Below are 17,290 nucleotides of genomic sequence, written 5' to 3'. Positions count from 1 at the left end.
AAAAAGTCTTGTTATGCCTTACTCCTGTATCACCCTGGTACCTAAATAGTTTTTTGCTTCTCACATCTTTCTATTAGGTTGTACATCTCAGTATCCCTGGCCAAAGCAACTGAAGTAATAAACAAATGAGACCTCAAACCATTTATCCAAGCTGGGTGATTAAGGTAGGAAAAAAATGAGATTACTAGTGTATCTAGGAACACGGAGGTAGAACTTGTCACATCAAAATACAAAAATTTCAAAACATTACATTTTATTTGACATTAGAAAACACATTCCCCAATTTGTTTCAGTTGTGACATGTAGATGGCTTTAGATTGTTTTTGTGGTCACTGATGCTGAGCAAGATTTTTCAATCTTCAAAACACTTAAAGCTCAAAGGTTCTGCATTTCACATCAGTTCATAAGTCCAAGTCATAAGTCCAGTCATAAGTCTTCCCACTTATCGAAGTATTGGCATAGATTCCCTTTTAGGTACAAAGGTAAAGACGAAGCAATTTCCTTTAAAAAACTGTTTTGTTCAATTTCATTTATGCCATAAAAATCAGATGACAGCATGTTCTTATCCTTATCAGTAGGGGTAGTCTTAGGATGCCAGAAACTGTGAAAGGAAGGCTTTTAGTTACTTTCTCCTTTCCAATTTCCAATAATGCATTTCCCAACCCCAACCTGAAAATACAAGTGTTACAGAATCCAGCTAATACCACATATTAAAAGCCAAACATTAGTATTTAGTTGATAACCATTTAGCCCAAAAATGTTTCTCAAAAACTTATAGAAATGAGTGGGGAGAAAGTACTGTGTCTTCATCTCAACAATGACTAGTTATTGGAATTGCATTAAACTGAAAAAAGGCAATCCCCTAGTTAGATTTGGAAGTAGTAATGCTCTTAAAACCAATCCAAAGCACAAGCAGGCTGCCCTTAGAGACTGGTTTGACCTTTTCTTTCACTCTTCCTCCTAATCCCACCCTCTATGAGTGATTTAAAAATAGAAAAGGTCAAAACCCAGTTAGGCCTAGATTGAGAATTTTTTGTTGTTGTTTACCTCAAATTTTTGCCAATTATTTCCAATTTCTATTCTTAAAAATTAAACATGGTAAAATTGTTAAGCTATTTTTATTCACTGACATAATTCCACTCTAAGAAATCCTTTCCTGAAACATGTTTTGATGGTGAGATTTCTAAAGGTTAAGTTGCAAAGCTGTTGCAAAAGAGAAATCATGTCTCTCCCATTATGTTATGTACCATCTGAGGATCGTTCTTCAAAGAGATCTATTTAGGCAGTGTTTATTTGTCAGTATGTAAAATGTAAAGAATTAAAAGCAGATAAAACTGGTAAATGCATTTCAAAACCAATTGTGGCCTGAGTATGAGTGCTTTCTCAAGGCTGTTACCAGTGAGACTGGGGATTGGGAATTAGTTGTCATCCCTCCTCCTGCCCAGCAGTGGCTTTAATATTTAATACAAAAAAAGCCATTTTAATGGCAACATTTAATACAAAAACAGCCATTTTTCCTGAGGGATGGGTCGGTAAAAATAAAGTGTCTACTATAAGGAAAGTTCCTGATACTTAAAAAGCTAGCTCAATTGAAAACCCTGCTTATTGTAGTGGCCAGAGTACTAAAAGAAACATGGAAAAGGAATTAAAAACCACAACATTATTAAGGTACTAAGCACTGAGCCATGTCCCTATCACAAAACAAACCAAAAGGAAAGTTTAAATGTTCTCTAGGAAAGCATTCATTTTTTTCTTGTCTCTGGGGCAAACTGGGAATATAGCAAAACACCTTATACATAACAGGCACTCAACCCTGTAGAATGAAGAAATGAAGAAATGAACAGTAACCTCTCATATTCTAGTCTCTAAGCTAATAAAAAAAAAAATCAACTTTCTTTCAGTCATGATCTTTTTTGTTTTCTGTCTAGCAATTAAGAGAATGCCTTGAAAGAGACACTTCCATTTAAGGAAGAATTTCATTCCATTTTTTTTGTTTTGTTTTGTTTTGTTTTGTTTTACTGAATCTCCAAAATAAATTAAGTGCCTTTCATACCAGATCCATTCCAATTTAACATCACCTTCTTTGATGTTTGTATGAATAGAAAGTCCTCTCTTATTCCTACTCTACAAAACATGCCAAAGAGAAGGTGATCATTTATTCTTAGTGTCTTAATGTCACAGCTGCTCAATAAAGTTTTTTAAAAAAAAAAAGTTTTTTCAACTAATGAAAGAACTGCATTCTCTTATTAAATTTATTCTTATGTTTCCACCAAAAGCTAATGAGATTAAATTACATTTTGGTCAAGGACCTTTACATTTCTTCAATTGCACCATTTCAGAACAGTACTTTATTCAGTCAATAAATTTTTACAAAATATGGAAAATCTAGAAAAAAATCTATTGCTCAAGGTGCTTTCTGACTCTAAGCCAGGCCAATATGCAAATGTTTTAAAACTAGTTGTTTTATCTCAATTCTCATCTTAAGTCATTCATTTATAATAAAAACAGAATAGTAAATTAATTAATTCAAGGGTAAGCCCTAGGTGCCCTTTTATCAGTCTGCTGGCTTCAAACTAGGTCAATGAGCATGTGACATTGGGACTCTCTAGAACTAGGAGTAATGTCTTCATTTAATTTTAAAAGAACCATGTGCCTTATTTTTCTATTTTTTTAATCTCCAAGACAAGTCCATGGGTTTTCTGGACCAGACCCATTCAACGAATTTATCTAGCATAATACCTTCCAGAACATAAGCATTAAAATATTTACTCAAAACTCAATGATATTTTCTTATCTTCATCTATAATCTTTATTCTAATGTGCTCTTAACTTGGCCCATTTCAATTCTCTTAGGATCTAGAATGATGTATTCCACATAAAAAATGATGTATATATCAAATGAATCTAAAAGCAAACCTTAGTGATTTATTTTTACTCCTTTAATGACTCAAGCCAGGCTAAGGTGGAAATAATTCACCTCCACCTTCAGCATTGAACATTTTAAAGACTGATAAGAGGATTGTAACACCCTGCTTCTTAAAAATATTTCCCATCTCTTCAGCCAGGCCTGGGAGCAAGTACATTTCTGAGATTTTATCTTTCCACAGAGCTCAGCATTTAGCATTCTGCCTGGCACAATGGCATTTTTCCCATGTTTTTATTAAATAAGCTCTTTTATAGAAAGTAACCAGTAATCACTCATTAAGCCAAGTTATTTCCTTATAGAACACGAGGCTTTGTAAATTTACACAGATCTCTGATAATGAGTTTTTACATCCCCAGCCGCTATCTCTGGGGATAAAAGAAAGTAAATAATCAATAAATAATAAATAATTCATCAGGTATTTCTTATATGTATGGCAGTTTAAGAACTTTTAAATTTATTTTATACATTATCTGCTGCTACCCAGGAAACAATAAAGATGGTTTATCTTCACATTCCCAATGCCTAGCAAGGAGATTGGCACATAATAGACAATTATTATCCAGTTTTACATTTATCAGATATTTAATCCTTTATATATTATATTCAGAGTGTTCAATAGTTAACAATTCTTCCTTAAAAAATTTTCAACTTTTTTCATAGTATAATGATGACTGTGATATAATTTATACTACTACTCAGCACCGAATTAGAAAATAGTTAAACTTACACGGTGCTGTAGACTTCCCAAAATACTAACATATATTGTTTTATTTTCAACTGTAAGCACAATGAAATATTAAGTCTGTGTATCTCTATAGTGCCTGTAATAATGAGTTCACCTATTAAGCAACTGAGGATATTCATTAATTCAACAAGTACTTAAACCCTCAGTTTGTGTAACTATTCATACTACCTTCATCATAGTGGATGTCAAGCACAAAATGAGAATTTTGTAGAGAAAATGCCTATCTCACAGAAAGGTTTTATTCACACAGAAAACAGCTAATATCTTACACTTATATAGCACTCCAGAAAGTGCAAGGGTGGGGACACCTGGGTGGCTCAGCGGTTTAGTGTCGGCCTTCAGCCCAGGGCGTGATCCTGGAATCCTGGGATTGAGTCCCACATAAGGCTCCCTGCATGGAGCCTGCTTCTCCCTCTGCCTGTGTCTCTGCTTCTCTCTTTCTGGGTCTCTCATGAATAAATAAATAAAATCTTAAAAAAAAAAAGAAAGAAAGTGCAAGGGCATTCTCAATCATTCTAATTTCTTGTCACCTAGGAAAATACACTGGTGATAATTTAGATATGCCCAGTAAAGCCTTGATTGATTAAAATAAACAATATCTAATTCTTTACATCTAACTAGTCTAGGACATAAACCTACCTCTTATTACATGGGAGCATTATCTTGGATTTCACAGTACTCAAACAGTACCTGGCCCGTAAAAGATAATATTCATCGATTAATAAACATATAACCCACTGGTATTTATATAGTGCTTTAGTTTAAAACACTTTAATATGCCCTTCATGATCTGAAATTTTTAATTCCATAATAACACTTTCTCCCTTTGACAATCTGTAGCACCTAGCATGTATCTGGCACATTTTAAGTGCTCACAATAGCTTAATCCCTTGTGTTTGTAGTGTATCTTATGGTTTCAAAGCAGTTTCCATGTGTTTGTTTCTCTGCTACCTGGAATACTGTATTTTTACTTAAAATTACCAGAGCAGCAGAAACACAATGGCCACAAATACAGGAGTTATTCGTTTATCAAACAATTCCTAATCAAACAATTCTGCATAGTATTACAGACTTGACAAAGTACTTTATTCAGTCTTCTTTTAATCTTTGAATCTATAGTGTCTAGTACAGTAGAATAGAGTTACTATGTAATCAGTATTTGTTGATCAAATCAAACTCATAAACCTTTAAGTGCTTTATAATTTACAAAGCACGTTCACATATTTTTCTTCAGGTCACCAAGGTGTGATCATCAATAATTATTGTATCCTTAGTGCCTAGCATAGGGACAGACACCCAGAAAAAATATTATTCAGCACATTGTCCCTGGTATTTACATCACAGGTGATAAAACCATGGCTGCCAGACCAAATCTACTTGGTTCACAAGCTAAGAATAGTTCTTCCTTTTTAAAGGGTTGTAAAACAAACAAAAAAAAGATGTCTGAGACCATTTGGACCACAAACCTAAAATATTTACCATTTGACCCTTTATGGAAAGGGTATGATGACTCCTGATTTATATAATGCTTCACAACTGACAGTGCACTTTAAATGTTAGCTGTGCATGGCTGCCAATATAGTATTACTAAGAATGCCTTGTGTTTTCTGTGTGTTACAATGCTTTCACATATATTCTCAATTACTTATAATTATCTTCTCATGGTAAGGTAGGAAAAAAAAATCAAGTAAAGGATTAAACATGCTCAATCTTCCCAAATTCTCTCACCTTTAAGCCTAGAGGTGGGTATTAAACCCAGAAGCAGTGTTGGCACAATCTCCCAAATTATTAGGCCACTACTATAAGCAGGGAGTTCAAACTGTCTCCTTGGGGCCTTACTCTGTCCCAGGCCCAATTTTATAACCATCACTAGGAATCCCAAACCCCAAGAATCCCGCTCACCCAAGAGCAAAGAAGAAAGGTGTTGCAGGCTGGTGCTTCTCAACAGGCTGGCATATCTGGGTACTCCTTGTCTAATTCTTCTCATTGGCCTGGAACATCTCTTCACATTTTCTCTAGATAGCCTGGCACTTTTTTTCCCCCAACAGCCTGACGCTTGCCTTTGCTTATCAGCCTAGAGCTTCTAAGGAAAAGGGAGAACTGAAATACAATGTTACCTATATGTCTCTCTCCAGAAGTAGAGATGAAGAGAAATGGAAATTTAAAAAATAAACACTTAATAAATGGCTCAAAACTGTGATAAAAATTGGCTTAAGACTGGCCCAAGCATAATATTGCCAATCTCAAGATATGGCTCCTGAAGGCAATAGCAACATCAAAAAGGGCTTCTCACAACAAGTGGGTTTATGTGAAAATGTAAGAACTGGAAAGGGAGAACTGAAAATGTCCATGAGTAGGGAGGACAGGAACAGAAAAAAGCTGGTGTTTTGTGTTCTCATCTTAGGATTTCCTCTGGTCTTGGGGCTTCTTTCCTTCCCGGATTCTGTGTCATGGGCTTCTAGCTGCCCACCTGATTAGTCTTGATATATCTTTCTCTTCAGCTTTCTGTCCATCTAGAAAGGCAGGAGTCCTCTGGGGCCTTCCATCCTTGGATCTTAGGTTTTTATCTCACTTAGACCTTGTGTCTTAGGTCTCAGACATTTCATTAGTCCCCATGCTTAAGCCTTCAGTCTCCCACTCTGGGTCTTTGAACTCCTATTTAACTCAAGATTTGAACTTTCCATCCAACTCAGACAGGTCTTCTATCCAACAAGGGCCACCATTTTCAATCATAGCCAGAGCCATGATGGTCTCAAGCCTGAGGATTCCATCTATCTTGAAACACAGGTTTTCCATGCTTGTCTTCAGGCCACAAGTCTCAGACCATCTTTATTTTACGTTGGGCCTTCTATCCATTATGGGCCTTCCACTTTCTGTCCATCATAGTTCTTAGATCATCTCATAGGGTGTCCTGGCATAATGAACAGCTCTGCAATGCTTATTTTGATAGCTGGCACTCAGTTCCTATTGGGAAGGGGTTAGGAAACCCCTCTGTCACAAACACACACACGTGACCATAGAAATGTACAAAATATGCAAGGACTCAAGAGGACTCCATAAAGCCAAAGGGGGTAAACACAGACACATAAAAAGGCTGAAATACTCAAAGGTAAGCAGAAGGGGGAAAGCAGAGAAGAAAGAAGAGAACAGAGATGAATGCTGAAATGGAAAGTCACAAAGAACAAAGAAACACTGATCAGGAGAAAAGAGAGAAAACTGCCCCCAAGAGAGGCAGAAAAAAATACATATAAAAGAGAAATGTGGGATAATGAGTAGAAAAAGCAGAAAGGGAAGCCCAGAATGAGGAAAAGGTGAAATGTCAAACCAACATGAAGAGGAAGGGAAGACAATCAGAGTTCACAACAGTAAGAGAAGAGAGGTATAGGCAGAACAAGAAATAAACAAAAAGGACACAGCATGTGACACAGAGACACGAAGGGAAGAACAGTGAAAGAAGAGCCAGATCTAGGAGAGCAAAGAGAATCAGAAACAAAATGAAAAAACTAGAGAGAGACATCTAAGACAAGGCACAGACCACTCTTAGGAACAATAAACAAAAGGAGACAAAGATACACATAGACGAAACTAACAAAATAATCAAGGAATGGCTAAGACACACTTTAGATAGAAGGACAACCAAAGAGATTTAAAAAAGAAATAGACAAGCAAAGAAATACACACTTTTGAGTGAAAGAGATAAGCCAAGGCAGACATTCAGAGAAAGAAAGAAGTAAAGACAAAATACAGTAAGGGACACAGAGGCATATGAGAAGCATCACAAAAAGAAGACAACAAAAAGTGCATTAATAATTAAAATAAGCTATTATTAGTACTAATACTACTTATATTACTAACAGTAATAATCATTATAATAACCAACAACAGCATAGATGTTTTCTACATATAAACCTTTACCTTACAAATTTCTTAAATAGAACCAAAACATGCAACTCTGTCTGCCACTAGATGATTTAAGTGGTCACCTGTATTGTGTCAAATTAATTTATGAAATTTCTTGGATTATCTTTTACTTACCATGGGCCAGAGACTACTAAACACTGTATATACATACATGATTTCATTTAACATTCACATATAAGTCTAACCAAAAACTCTAGATTGACAAAGGCCATACACCTAATGAATGGCAGAAGATTTAAATACAGAATGTGTTGGGACACCTGGGTGGCTCAGTGGTTGAGGGTCTGCCTTGGGCTCAGGGCGTGATCCCGGAGTACCGGGATTGAGTCCCACATCAGGCTCCCTGCATACAGCCTGCTTCTCCTTCTGCCTGTGTCTTTGCCTGTCTCTCTCATGAATAAATAAATAAAATCAAGAAAGAAAGTGTACCTTTTAATATTCTGCTTCAACTCTTTACAAGGATTTCCAAAAGAACCAAACAAGATGCCACAGATATCTAATTATAAAAGGACCCTTAGAGCACCCAGTCAATCCTCTCCCTTTATATCTTCACTTTTCCCCATCCCCTAAAAAACTAACTTCATTTTCACATGCTTCACAAGTATGATGGCAGCTTCAAAGACTGGGCTTCCTTTAACAGTAAATCTTAACTGCAGATAGATTCTTTCACAAGAGAAGGTGAGAAAGAGCCACACTTTCAGCAAAAAAACAAAAACAAAAACAAAAACAAAAAACACTTTTTTGTTTTAGGTTTCTATGGTTTAGGCTTCTAAAAATGGCAAAGTATTTATGCAGTGAAGAGAAAGAAGAGACATGGTGAGACTCAATTACTTGAACGCAACTGGTATGCAGACTGCAGTACCTTTGAGCTGCTTCAGTGAACCCATTTGGTAATATAGGTTTAATGGTTATCCTTAGATCTCATATTGGATACCAACTCCCTGTTAGACTATCATCTCTCATCCCATACAAACCTAGAACAAACAGCTATGAGCTCTAATAATACTCACAGGATTACAACACCAACAACTTACTTCATTCTGATGTTCTAAAATGCTAGCATGCCAGGCATGTTGATCTTCCTTTGATATGTTCCACTTTCTTGCCCTCTGCACTGCTTTTGGGAGACAATGATTTGGTAGATAAAAAGGGAACAATCAGGAGCTATAAAAAATGAGAAGGAAACCATATAAGTGCCATATACAACTATTAACTGAGTATTACTATGCAAGAGTTATGAGAAGATTCAAATTAATGAGCTATAGAAAATGCCTGTACAACGCTTAGAAACATATAAAGTTGAAGCTTTTATTCAACAGAATAGAAAACTATGGCAAAGACAGAAAAATGTGTTGCCTAATAACACTAGAAACACCATCAAATCATAGTCTTATTCTCTTAGTTGAATAGTATGTACAAAATCTATTTAATCAAGGTTTTACTACTTACTGAATGGTCATTTCCATCTTCCAGCCTACATTCCCCTAATCAGCTTCTCTTATCACTACCCTAGAGTATGCAAAGTCTTACCTGACAATAGAAACTTTATGCCATTTCTGGTCAGGCTCCATCAATCATCAAGTACAGCAGAAATGATATAACTCCTATTTATCTTCTCTAACAGCTTGTTTCATGTTTTATCCCAAAGACATCCTAAGGTATCTTGAAGTATGTAAACGATTGTCAAAATTCTCCAACGGGGCCTCAAGAAAGACTTTGGGGTCAAGGATCCAAAATGACGATCTGACCATGATCAATGTCACAGACATGGCAGTTACTGCCCATGCTCTCCTAAAAGAAAGAACAATTTAGCTGTAAGTCTCTACCACACACTAGTCCCACGGTAAACATCCTAACTCATACAGCCTGCTACTCTCTTAATATTATTTTCACCCATTTCACACCCAGTCACTTCCCAGGTTAGTAAGGAAGCTATTTTTACCATAGCAGACACAGTTGATAATGACAGAAGCAAACTCAGTGGAAAGCTAAGTGCAATGTAATACAAGATCAAAATTAATAGCTATTCACCATGCCTTTAGAGACAACTTACCACCTCTAATGTGTGGTGGTTGTTTTGAGACTTCATCTTCCTCCCTGGGCCCAAGGAAAAAACTTGGTAGTAGAACCTCCTGGCCTAGGGTTGTTGCCTAGTGGTAGTGAGCTTTTCCCCTGGAGGATCCTCATGCCCCATCTCCACCTAGGGATCGTCAAAGGGAACGGGTCACTAACACTGTAGAGCAACAAGCCTATTCTTCTGAGGAACATCTGGAGAAGAGATCAAAGAAAAATAAGTTACTGAAATGCAGAACACCAGGAAAGTCTCTCCCAATTAGCAACTAGTAGTTAAACTGTGTTTGACTTTTTCTTCAGATGGATTGAGGGGTGAAGATTTAGAACTGCATTGTGCTCTATTATCCTAGCTATGAGCCTAGCAACATGCAAATTCTTCTATTCATTCCAGCTCCGTTCCTTGAACTTCCCCTCATCTCAAAGAGCAATTTAGAGCTGAATAAATCAGCAGAATTCCCATACTGTGCTTTATTCTCCAGTCTCCACTGATGAGCATTTGTCTAAGGTGCATTATTAATACCCTGGTATTCTTATCATAAAATATAGTGAGGTTTAAGAAATCTAGGAGTTGAAAATAGAAGTTTCTCAACCAAGTGAGCCATCAAGTCAAAAGCTCCCATGTGATCTGACCCCATGAGTTAAGAATTCTTCTTCACATTGCCTCAGGTTTCTTTTATAAGCACTATTTTAAGAACTGAGCAATCTACCTCAATGAGAGTGCCTCTCCATCTAGTTTTATAGCATTTCTCTCTTGTAACTTGTATGGCAAGCAGGAAGATGCTAGAATATTGCCAAGGTAAACAAAACTGTTTTCTACTCAATCTACATAGTACATTTCTTGAACAGCTTATATAAATGGGGCACCACAGTCCCAGGATTTCAGAGAAATCAAGAATGGTTAAAGACATATAAAACACCAGTATCTTAAAAAAAAAAAAAAGGGGGGGGGGGCAGCCCCGTTAGCGCAGCGGTTTAGTGCCACCTGCAGCTCAGGGCGTGATCCTGGAGACCCTGGATCGAGTCCCACGTCCGGCTCTCTGCATGGAGCCTGCTTCTCCCTCTGCCTGTGTCTCTGCCTCCCTCTCTCTCTCTGTGTGTCTCTATGAATAAATAAATAAAATCTTAAAAAAAAAAATACACCAGTAAAGGGCAGCCTGGGTGGCTCAGCGGTTTAGCACCGCCTTCAGCCCAGGGTGTGATCCTGGAGACCCGGGATCCAGTCCCACGTCGGGCTCCCTGCATGGAGCCTGCTTCTCCCTCTGCCTGTGTCTCTGCCTCTCTCTCTGTGTCTTTCATGAATAAATAAATAAATCTTTAAAAATAAAAAAGTAAAACAGCTAAGCAAATATATGCAAAAGGAAAAACAATATACAGAAAGCTAGGAAACCAGTAAATAGCTTACACAGACTCTTGGGTCTGTTATTCTACCTCTCAACAATTTTATGGTTCTTCAAATTAAAAACCCTTAACTTTTTTATTTCTTGAAAGAATGAATGGGGAGAGGTAGGAGAGCAGGGAGGAGTAGTGGGAGAGGGGAGAGATAATTTTAAGCAGACTCCATGCCCAGTGCAGAGCCCAATGTAGGACTTGATCATTCTCATCACCCTGAGATCATGATCTGAGCCAAAATTAAGAGTCAGAGGCGTAACCGACTAAGCCACCCAGGCGCCCTAATCCTCAACTTTTTAAAACAAGGAAATGACAAAGACAAAGACAAAGACAATAGAATTGGGCCTGCCAAAACAGGGCTATGACATATATTGAGTTGGTACTATGCATCAACAAATCTTCAACACTTAACTACCAGTCTGCCAGAGAAAAGTGGAAATAATTTCAATGCCTGCTAATCAGAAGGCATAGATTTGTTCATTCTTTTCTAAGTAGCTATGAGATGTGAAAGGAAGTAATATATTGTTTTGCATCTCTCGTTCTTTGTTTATGAAATGGGGATCAAGTGTGCTTGCCCTTACAGACTTCACTGGAGCCTAGCTCTGAAGAATAAATGAAATAATAGGCCAAACTCATCTATAAAGTTAAAATATATATGGATATGCAAAAAAATGAAACCACTGTAGGACTTGATAAAAACTGGTCCATGCTGTTTTAAATGGTAGATTTAAACAGGAAGTTTAAGTCCATAAAGCTAAAGACGGAATTCCCACAATGATGAGCTTCCCAAACTATCTTTTTTTTCCAGGTGGTCTGAAAGCCATCATCTTAAAAATTATTTGGAAGCTTATCCAAATTCTCAAAAAGAAAGATCTGCTGAATGTGAAACTGCTACAGCTACTTGGAATCCTCAGGTTTCACATGCTCGGAATTTCCTTGAGAAGATAAAGCTCAGGAGGACACTAGAACTGCTGAGAAATCTTCAACAAAAGAAATTGGAAGCATTAACCTAAAGCATTACATATTGGCATCTCCTATCTCTCCTCTTTAGCCTGTTTGGTCTCCCTAAGGTCTTATAAGATCAAGTACTAGCAGTATCACAGAAGGATTAGGCATGTGCAGAAAAATGAAATGCAAATATGGGTCAAAGCAATATCCATCTTAAGGGCTGACCAAATTTACAACCTAAAGTTGTAACCAAGATGCAAGGTAGCAGACCAATTGCCACTATTACCTCACAGTACAATCGCCTTGACCATTTTTATTAATTGGCTAGTCGCCTTTACCATAGGATAGGAGCTCACTGAGCCAGGTCTAAACCAAGTACACAATCCTGAAGGCACTTTGTTATGGTGTGTAAAGTACCAGGTATGGCTTCCAGATTCCTGATCAGGAATTCCCATTATAAAGACCTTTATATAAATATCAAAGAAGTTCTAACAACAGTATGTGAAAGATCACTTATTCAACTCTACTCTCTAGAGAAGATGTACAGTGACGCCAAACCAGTGTTCTATGATGTTCTCAATATGAGCTCAATGGGCTCCAAAATCTCTTGGCAACATGCTTCCCATCCTTATTGAGTTTAAAATTAGATACTTTATTCCCAAATTCGGGCTTCCAGTTAAACATGGCAGTTCATACATATTTATATGTATTTAGTCTGCTCTTTCCTGAAACCCCATTAATGATGGTAAATGGACGTTCTATGTACAAGTAAATGTACCGAAAGAATTTTTAAATTAATGGATTGAAGTACAAATTCATTTATACACACCCTAATTAAGATACCTAAAAGGAAATGACTATTCCACAGTCTCCTCAGATCTTCTGAGCCACTCTGAACCATATTTACAGAGTATGGTTGCTTTAGATCAAAGCCTTCTAGTTTTGTTATTATAGTGATGAAATATTCAAGAAGATTCCTTTTCCCTAAGAGGGAATCTAAGGCCAGATAAAAATGGTTACATTTGGAACGGATACAGAACCATGTATTAGAGTTCCTTATTCATTGACAAGAATTTTGGGACTGCTGATCACTCATCTCATAGCTGAACAAAATATCAACATACATTAGACTTAAAAACCAAGTGGCATAGCTGGCCCGCTGATTCAAGTACTCCAAAACTGCCAAGCCACAGAACCATCACAGCTAAAAAGGGTATTATGATCATGTAATCAGACATTTCATTCTCTACATAAAGAAACTGGGGAGCCCTGAAGATGAGATTCCATCAATGTTATTTATACAACAAGTAAGTAGGTGGCCAGTACCTAAACCCAGATTGTCTCTCAGTTCAGGTCTTTTGCCCCTGAGATATGGGCAAGGCTAGTCAGGGGTATAGGAGGTTTCTATAAAATTTTTTACCATATTTATATTTCACCATAAAACAGTGTAGATCATCTAGATGACTACATTAAAAAGAAGAATTTCAGTGCCAGATTGGTGGCCAGCAGTACTACTTTTGTTGCCTGGAGCTTAAAGAAAAGAACAGAGGAAAACAAGATATAAATGGGTTTTGTGCCATATGAAAAAATATAGCATTGGTATGCAGTACACAAGAGCTTACAGCAGCTTAAAAAGGTAATTTGGTTAAGGGCGTTAAAAAAGCACAAGAGAGATGGGATGCCTGGGTGGCTCAGTGGTTGAGTGTCTGCCTTTGGCTCAGGGCATGATCCCAGAGTCCAGGAATCAAGTCCCACATCAGGCTTCCTATGTGGAACCTGCTTCTGTCTCTGACTCTATCTCTCTCTGTGTATCTCTCATGAATAAATAAAATCTTTTATTTAAAAGTTTAATCAAATTACAGCAAAATAGTAATCGTAGGATCTAAGGGGTGAACATGTTGGTGTTCACTAAACAAATTTTTCAACTTTTCTGAAGATGTTCATAATAAATTTTGGAAGGAAGAAAGAAAAAATGTGAGGCAGCAGCTCCCTACTGTCAAACTTGTTATACAGATTTCAGAAACAGTGTCTCAAATATTTGACATAAATATTAAAATTATGCCCAATACAGATTTATATTATTTTGCTACTACTCTATATGCAATACCTGTGACATTAATCAGAACACTTTAAAATCAGCATACCCATTAGCTTGAATAAAATCAAATAAAATTAAACTGTTGAAAATTGCATTTGAATTACATGTTGCCAAGAAATAAATCTACTCCTTGAATCTTATATTAGTACTTTGGAAAAGTAGCTGGAGCTCACTAAATGGATTTTTCCCTACCTCACATAAGAACACATCTTTCTCCTCCCTCCCACCTCAGTGTTCTCAAGGTACTCTAACTATCAGAAAAAACTGAGAAAATAAATGCATAACCAAGGAACAGATTACCTAAGTGTATCAAAGCAATTTATTCTGAAAATGAGGGGCAAAATGTGATTTTGGGATAGATCCTAGTTTTTAAGAAAGGTTTGTTTCTGGAACCTATTCTATGTTTCAAAACTAGGACAACCAGTTAGCATAAAACAGTCATTTTTAGTTTCAGGAGCTTTTAATCAATCTATAGCTAAAATCTCCCTAAATCAACCCATAGAGGCAACTGTCAATGTTCTCATCTACCCTACATGAACATAAAAAAATCTCCCAACAAAGCCAGGCTGCTGGGAGTGGGAAGTAACAGATAAGCAAAGAGAGGAGACTATAACAATTCATGGGGCAATGGGTTAGAGTTGGAAACAACTGTATAAACCCATGGTTATCTTAAAATGAAGATTACATATATAAATATTAATAAATACATGCATATGAGTTAATATCCATGTGTATATTTCCTCAGTCTCATCAACTCAGAAGGTTTTGAAGCCATGACACCCAGGAGCAATGAGCACACATAACACTCACATCTTGATTTCTAATACTGTTCTCCAATAAAAAGAATCAGGACTCCTTGAAGAAACTGGGATAAGAGACATACAAATGAGCCTAGACCATCTTGGTAATGTCAGAAAGTAAGAAAATGCTCAATAAGGATGGGGTTGTGTTCAATGAGTCAACTGAAAGAACTCCCAAAGGCCAAAGCTAGAACACTCTGAACAAAAATAAGTAATAATGAATTATTATCTAAAATATAAAATAAATATTCATGAGTCCATATTGCTATAAATGAATTATCAAATAAGTACATAAATTAAGGAAGAAAGGGCACATTTCCTGTGCAGAAGAATTCCAAATAACTTATGTAGACCCTAACCATCAAAGAGGTGGAACACAACTTCCCATTCTTTAAGTACATAGTGGCTTCCCTTCAAATACAGTATGGGAAAGGAAAAAATAATTTTATATGTTTAGTGGAGAAACTTGGCAAACAGTACCTTAGCCAAATGATAATAGTCAACATCAACAGTGATATGTCACATTGATAGTATGTACTTGAGAAAAGAAGAATGGCAGTGTACTGCTATGGTCTTGTTCCCAAAAACTCAAGCCCAGTCTAATCATGAGAAGAACATCAGACAAATTCCAATATAGGGACATTCTACAGAATATTTGACCATTAGTCCTCAAAATGGTCAATGCCATTAAGAATAAGGAAAGTCTGAGAAACTGTCATAACTAAGAGGAGCCTAAGGAAAATATGACTATTAGATGCAAGGTGGTATTTTGGATGTGATCCTGGAACATAAAAAGAGCATTAGAGAAAAACTGAGAAAATGTTGAGTATGGACTTTAGTTAACAACAATGTATCAATATTTGTTCACTAATTGTGACAAATGTATCATAGTACTATAAAATGTTAACAATAAGGTAAAATGGGTGCGGGGTATACAGGAACTCTCTGTACTATCTTCAAAACCATTCTGTAAGCCTCTAAAATAAGAAAGTTTTTTCTTTTAAATCTGCCAATAGATTCTGAAGACTTACATATTGAGGTGCTTTTTTTTAAAGCAAGCAAAATAGAATCTGAGAACTGGTAATTCTGTTTTCCAGATTCTGCTACAGTAGGTATCATCATTGTTGGCAAATCTGACCTAAAGACTTGATTTTTCTTTTCTGTTTAGAGATTTAATTGTAGTCCGTTTTAAAGTTGAAACATGAGGCCCCAATATTAAGAATTCATAATATCAAAAAGTTATTCAAATTAGCAACTTAAACTCTTATTCCTGTTCATCCACCGACCATATGGAAGGACCTACTCAATCCATTATAAAACGGAGGCAGTGATTTATAGCCAGTTTTCAGTCAAAGGAGACATGTAGGGCTGGAAAACTCTAATGATATATAGATTATGAGTAACAGCATACCAATTACACTATAAAATGGCAAGCATACTAACAAAATACAGTATGCAGAAGTTATCACAGCTATGGATTAAAGTAATCTAGATATTTTATGAGATCCAGTAATGTAAAAATATAGTATGCTAAAAGTTTTCAGAGTTATGGATTAGGTAATATAGACACTTTATAATAAAACCCAGTAATATACACTGATCTCCCAGCCATATCCCTATTTTGAAAGTTACAAGCATTCAATTATATATTTTATGCAATAAAAAGGTATCACTTGGGTCTGCTGCATAGCTTCTATTATTTCTGGGGAAACTAGAATAGCATTCAAGTTGGTCAAAAAAATAATTTTTAAGTCTACCCATCATCTAAGAAATCTAGCACTGGTAAAATTTAAATTTTGCTTCAATCTCTCACCCTAACATGAAGAAATCAAAAGTTGATTTCCAATATAAGAATCAATAGTAAAAGAAAGTTCTTTATCAAACTCATTTGTACAGAGTATACAAGGAGCCTAACATTCCACATCTCAGTGTTCTAATTTGGAAAGGTCAAGGAAGAGAGCAATGAAGTAAAGCCTAAATCACCAATAAAAGCAGCCAAGTCAAAGCCATAAATACAATGATATATAACGATGCATGGCCATTGAAGTTTGACTTGTTAAATTCAGTGGATCAGCTAAGTCTCAAACATATACTTGAGATCCAACTTGAGTTTGATTTCTAGGGACACCAGTGTTAAGTGCTATTTGTCTAGAGTATGTCTCAAAACTATGGTATTGAATAAATCAAGTTTTCATCCAAGCCAATTTGTAAGACTTGGGGCAGAAGGCATTAGCTCTGTTTAACCATACACATCAAGTCTTTGCAATCCAAACATATAAGAATTGGGGAACAGCACACTCAGTTGAGGTATGTTTTCTTCTCTTTAAGCTGGCAAAACAATTCTCCCAGGACACTTTCACAAATAAGAATATTTTAGCAGATCAACTTTT

The 17,290-nt window shown here is 36.4% G+C and overlaps 1 long non-coding RNA gene across 2 annotated transcripts in view; it reads right to left on the bottom strand.

Annotated features, from left to right (window-relative positions):
- Positions 1-236: 236 nt before the first annotated feature.
- The window catches only part of LOC144308685 (uncharacterized), a 35,340-nt gene continuing 18,286 nt past the window's right edge, over positions 237-17,290 (bottom strand). The window contains exons 3-8 of one of the 2 annotated variants that reach the window (XR_013375056.1): positions 9,646-9,860; positions 9,123-9,383; positions 8,627-8,756; positions 5,574-7,351; positions 4,311-4,361; positions 237-601 (exon numbers count right to left, since the gene is read on the bottom strand). This is a non-coding gene — a long non-coding RNA (uncharacterized LOC144308685). The remainder of the gene's footprint in view (positions 602-4,310; positions 4,362-5,573; positions 7,352-8,626; positions 8,757-9,122; positions 9,384-9,645; positions 9,861-17,290) is intronic. The other variant, XR_013375055.1, reaches the window with a different exon arrangement.

Source organism: Canis aureus, chromosome X, assembly GCF_053574225.1.
Source record: "Canis aureus isolate CA01 chromosome X, VMU_Caureus_v.1.0, whole genome shotgun sequence".
Lineage (NCBI taxonomy): Eukaryota > Metazoa > Chordata > Mammalia > Carnivora > Canidae > Canis > Canis aureus.
Note: the sequence above shows the minus strand (reverse complement) of the source record. Positions and strands in the feature narration are given on the sequence as shown.